Consider the following 6,000-nt stretch of genomic DNA (forward strand, 5'->3'; position numbering starts at 1 on the left):
CAGCTGGAGAAAGCATACTGGTCCCTATATTTCTTCAAAAATATCAGCCTGATAAAGTTGAACCTTTTAAATTTTAGTTTCTCTCACTTTTGTCATACAGTACCAGACAAGTTCAACCTGACAAATGAAAGTTGAGCAAAAAGGATAAGAAGACATACTGGAGAAAGGATGTAAAGCTTAACTAGAGACAGTTATCCACTCCTTCTTGATTCAGAGTGTACTTTGATTTTATAGAGTCTCTTTCATCATTACTTATACAGTAATGTTCTACATATTTGAAAACACAAATTAGAAATGCTTCTTGGTTCATGTGAAAATATACATGCTTGCCAAGGTTTCTTAATGTTAATTGCTACTCAAAAAGTAGTCAAATTAGAACTTGATTTTTTTTTTTAAATAGAAGTGTGTGGAATGACAACACATCTTAGAAGAGTATCTCAAGTAATACCCATATAAAATACATATATTTCATACTGTTAAAATAATGAAAATTTGGGGCATCAAATTAATAAGAAGCAGTCAAGGAATTCTTTAAAATTCTTTGAAACAGAATTTGTTCATCTGCCTTAAATTCTGATGAAGCAGCTTTCAAAATTTGAGAAGGTATGGACAGTTAGAAAGTGTTGTTAGTCTTCAGCAGCAGCTGGAAGAGAAAAACAGAAGCAGTTTTATGTCCAAACAAATAATCTACCTTTCAAAGCCTTATTAATAGACACAGTTTAAGATAGGAATTTCACACTGATTGACCTGTAGGGGCAAGCAGGGATACTTAAACATACTGAGCCTCATTCCACTCTCATTTATTGCATTGGCTTCAATGTAGTGACTTCCAGTGGTGTAAGAAAGAGGTAAACTGGATGTTAAATGACTTTCAGAACAAGTTCTATTACTATAATTTCTTCAGGAATGTTATTTATCTCTCTTTGTGTGACAGCAATTGTAATGACTGCATTAAGATAGAAAAGTAATATTGAAGCTCCTCAAATAAACCAATTTTTTAATCGCACCTGAAAAAACCTACTGCAGAGAACCCTATGTATTTATTGGCAAGAAGAAGAGACCAACCCTGGATGTTTCAGAATAACTTCCACCCTCAACAATATACAGAAAGAAAAAGCATAAGGAAAGATTAAGGGTATAACACTCTTACTTTTTGAGGCATATTTACTTTCTACTGCATAGAAAGGAGGAAGAAGACTAAAATCTACAACAAAAACTTTAGCTAAAATAATCCTTGAACCATATGCTTACAAGTCTTCAAGTTTTCTTACTCTAAAATTAAGGCTTTCCAGAAAGGCAATAGAAGTAGTTATTACAGGCTTTCAAATGTGGTTTCATATCATTTAGGGGCTTGGGAGTGGGGCAGGGGGCACCAGCAAAAAAAACAAAATCTTTGGAAGCTTTTCAAAACAAAATGCTTTGCTTAAAATATATCAAACTAAGGTCAGACATACAACAAAGGAATTCAGATCCACTTTTAGAAAATTATATTTAAAAATATATAACCTGAAAGATATTACCCTGAAGCCAATATCAATTCATTTAATCATGGACTTGTTGATATTTTGTGAGCTATGTACCTTTCAACAGGAACACCAGCTGCTTTGGACCGTAAACTTTGTCTATTAGGAGAATATAAGTGACTAGAATTGTGTTATTACTTGATCTGAATTCTCTTAAGAGATGGGGAGAGAGTAATCCAGGAGAAGTGAATTCTGGTACTTATTTATCTTTTTTTTTTCCTTAAAAAAAGTTGAACAAATGTCTACTCAGTTGCTTAAATATCAGTGCCTACTAAAATTTCAGATATTCTACATAACTGAAAAAAGGGGCTGGAAGATACAACTCAAGACTTATGTGAGGCCTTGGACTTGTACCTGTAGCTAGGCATGGTATCCCATGGTTTAAGAAGATGGATCACAGTTTGGGAAGTATTGAAGCATTTCAACCAAAATAAGACAGCTTTGCAAACATGAACTAGCTTGGTATGTTCTTTCCACCCTTATGTCTTGATGTGCTTTACAATAATCAGATATGATTCTCAGGGGAAACCATCTTTTCACTCTTGCTCACTCAAAATTGTGAAATCATGTGTGTGAAAGCACAGATTTGCTGTATGTCATTAGACCTACTTATGTCTTAACAGAATTACTACGTAATTGAATGTGTTGTCTAGCTAATGGTCTGTGTAAAAGATACACTTGAAACAAAAGAATGCACTTCATAAATGCTGTAAATAGTGACAAATCAGTCCTGAAACCTAGAAAGACATATAAAAGGAAGAAACAAATAAGGTCATAGCACATCCTCATGTTAGAAATATCCAGGTTTTGCCTGAAAGCATTCATTCTTGTTTTGCAAATCTTATTGTTACCCAGGCCCCTAGGTCCTTCTTTTTCTAAGCACTTTTTCCAGTAGTTACCTCTTAGAGTTCAAAGAACAGATAATGTCATGAATTAATTTTTTTTTCCCCAAAAGTCCCTAAGAGATGTTATTTATATCCACTGTATAGATTTAGGATAGTTACCACAAACACATTCCCCAATATAAAACATGAAAGAAGGAAGAAGAATATAACACAAGTAAGAAGGTGCCTTTTTTGCACCAAGTTCTACATAGTATCTGTACCTTCTAGGGGCTCACTCTAGGTACAGAATAAACTCCAACCTGAAACAGCTGTTGAACAAGCACAAGGGAAACCCAAGAGCATTGCAGAAAAAGGTCAAAACAGATCTTTTGATTTTATGATTTGTCTAGCACACAGCAGAACAGAAAGGAGTGGAACGTAAGAAGATATCAAGGAAGGAATGCAGTCAACACTTAAGCTTACTTGCTCAAGCAAAGTGGAGCACAGGAAATAAGTGGTATTGGCTGAGGACTGCTGAAGAATGTAAACAAGACAGGTCAGTTTGCTGTACTGCTGTGAATTCCTGTGGAAAATGAACGTTTTTTTTTTTATTTCCTCAGGTTTTTTTAGGAAACTGTTGACATAGGAAAGAAGAAACTAACAAACTAACAGTGGAACAGGAATACCAGTGAAACCAGGACAGGTAGAACACTACATTTTAAAGAGGATGGATTTAACACCATAACAAATGGTGCTTGAGTTTTCTTCCTTCCTAGAACAGTTTCATTTGTTTATGCTATACCACATTTTGTAATACAGTTATTTACACAAATGGCCTAAAAGGATTTCAGAAGGCAGCAGAAAGTTCCAGATGAAAATGGCACAACATGTGGGCACACCATAGATCTCTATTAAGAGAAGGGGGCATAGCTATTACTGCACAGCAAGGTAGACGAAAAATAACAATGTGAAGGTAAAGATAGAAAATAAAGATGTTAATCTTAATTTATTTCCTATTATTTAATATTACCCTCCCTTTTAAATCTTTCTTTAATGTGTTTTGTTTCATCTTAATTTGAAGAAAAGATAATCAAAGATATTGTTATGTTGCTCTTGGTTACTCCCCAATGCTATATATCAGAAACAATTATATTTAATTAGCTAGTGTTTTAAGTAACCCACCATTTAAAAGGAAACATACAATTGGACCCAAAGGAGACAAAATGGAATCTGATCTGGAAAAGTTAGGTTTTCATACGAGCAACCTATAATAAGAAATACCTATATTACTATCTCAGGCTGTGACATTCATAATTGATTGCACAAGATGCTGAAATATCCATGGGTATCCAGAAGCATTTCAAGGGGGCTCTATATATTTAAACAAGAAGCTTGGGAGATTGGGAAAACCACAGCTAGTGTGCATATTTCCTTTAAAAAATAGCTTGCTGGTGGTAGGAGCGTCTAGGGAGAGTTTAATGAAAGGCTCTTTGCCTCATTCTTTCTGAGGTCCATAGGAAAGGAAGTACTTTAACAGAGTTCATTGGAAATGGGACAGAATCAATCTCTCTTGTTTTTCCTTCAGCCTTTCCAAGGCTCTAGAAGAAAGGAACTTTCAGGTGTTGCATACAGGAGCAACATATAGTGCCATAATTTATTACTAATAACTTGAAAAGATTATATTCCATAAATAGAAGAAGTTAAACACACTAGAAAATGCTCTTATCTCAGACTGACTGATTTTAAGCCTTATGGGCTTCTGAAATCTCCTTCTTCCCCTATCTTTTTTACCTATTACTATCATATTTATTTCTTTCAGCAGTACCTTAAGAAAATATGACAAACATCTGTCACTTGTGACTAAACATCCAGTTCAGCATATCCACTGCACTATCAAGTGCACCATACACAAGCTCATACATCATTTAGTCTTAGTAGCATGACAGCAGCACAGCAAGTGCACTGGACAAGAAGCTACAGGTAAGAATTTTTATTTTTTTCAGGGCTTAACTCTTGCTTAGTCGTGCATCTGTCTTTTTGTGTTCAAGTCTCAGATCTCATACTCAGGTAGAGTCACAACTCAGGAATGAAACAAGGCCAGGACTTTAATTTGAATGTAGCAGTGCTTTTTCCATATCTGCAGCAACTCCCGCGCTTGGAATAGTTCAAAAATGTCTGGCTGCTTCTGCAATTTAGAGATCTTTCATTTTTAGGTCACCCTGCCTCACAAGCTACACTGACAGACATGCAGTAAGCATTTCAGATTAGGAGACAGATGCTGTAACTCCTATTTAAACACAAAAGTTTAAAAGGCAAGAAATTCTTCTTTACAGATTTTGTTTTTAAAACCCCTGTTGTGGTATGTAATCCTTATGCTTTCCTAAGAAGCTCCTGGAGTCTGGCAGTACAGATACAACAACAGGCTTCTGTTACATATCTAACATCAGAGATTTTCAGAATTAAATATCCTAACTCCCCATGGGAAAGGGTGGAACATCACAGCAAACAAGAAAATATATAACTCCACAATTAATTTGTAGTACTTTAAGGAGAGTTCTGCCCGTGCCCAGGTTTGGAAAATATTTTGCAAAATAAATACTCGCCTATAACAAATTTAAAATCAGAAGTATGATTTTCCTCTTCATTATTCATTGTTTCAGAAAAACAACATTCTCTGGACAGTCAGCATCAACTTGTGGCAATGTTATATGCAGCACAATGGATTTTTGCTTTTTTTGTTTAAAGGTTAAGGATTGTTTTTTGCTTGGGGGGATTGCTGACAAAGCACTTGGCAGTAGGTACAACATATCTACAGTAAGTAGATCAGAGTATTTTACCTACAAACATGCTGCAATAAAGTGCCATCATTCAATCAATACAGATTACTTAGTTAACATTTTTCTTAACGTATCTGGATTACTAGTTCATTAGATCATTACCTGATAAATAATGTGGGTAATGAATTGAAAGAGTAACTACATACCTTCAGGAAGAACCTGCCCGATAACAATAATCCATTAGAAAAACTGGCAGTATCCTCTGATCTATTGCCTGCAAAGCTATGACTTGATGGAGAGTTTCATTCCCTCTGCTCAGCACTCCAGAAGAAAATCAGCACAATTTAAATATTTCTCAGGATGTGACAGCTTTCTAGATCCCTGGTTGCATTCTGTTCCCAGGGGTTGACAATCTGGTGTTCCAGTGTGCATAGAGCAGTGAAGATGAATTGAAAAAGCTTGAGATAAATTAGGGATGGCTAAGTTAAAATTGTCTCTGCTCCCGAGTCTCTCATCTGCAGTCTGCAAGCCTATTTTGCTGCTAGATGGCAGGCTGCCTCAGTGAGTTCTTCTAAGCGACAGGGAGCATTTTCAATGAAGAAAAATTCTCCCATTATCTAAGCTAATGTGACTGCAGCTAAATCTAGTCTTAAAAGTGTCTACTAGCATGAAATTCATTCTCACTGTTGCTTTCTTTCAAGCCACAATTTAAAAAAGAAAAAAAAAAAAAAAAAGAAAAAACACCACCATAGATTTTTCTATCTGAAAGAAATACTCAAACTTTTTAAGCTGATAAATGGTAGCACGTTTCATGATATAGCTGTGCCCAACAATCTAAGTAGGGGAAATTTTCACTGTTTCCCAAACTTTATCTGC

The 6,000-nt window shown here is 35.4% G+C and overlaps 1 protein-coding gene across 2 annotated transcripts in view; it reads right to left on the reverse strand.

Annotated features, from left to right (window-relative positions):
- MGAT4C (MGAT4 family member C) overlaps positions 1–5,528 on the reverse strand; it is a 452,908-nt gene extending 447,380 nt beyond the window's left edge. For both annotated transcript variants that reach the window (XM_087766034.1, XM_087766033.1), the window contains exon 1: positions 5,331–5,528. The gene's annotated coding sequence lies outside the window, so the exon portion shown is untranslated. The remainder of the gene's footprint in view (positions 1–5,330) is intronic.
- Between the last annotated feature and the right edge of the window lie 472 nt (positions 5,529–6,000).

Source organism: Nipponia nippon, unplaced genomic scaffold, assembly GCF_047370975.1.
Source record: "Nipponia nippon isolate SJK-2023a ecotype South Korea unplaced genomic scaffold, ASM4737097v1 scaffold_3, whole genome shotgun sequence".
Lineage (NCBI taxonomy): Eukaryota > Metazoa > Chordata > Aves > Pelecaniformes > Threskiornithidae > Nipponia > Nipponia nippon.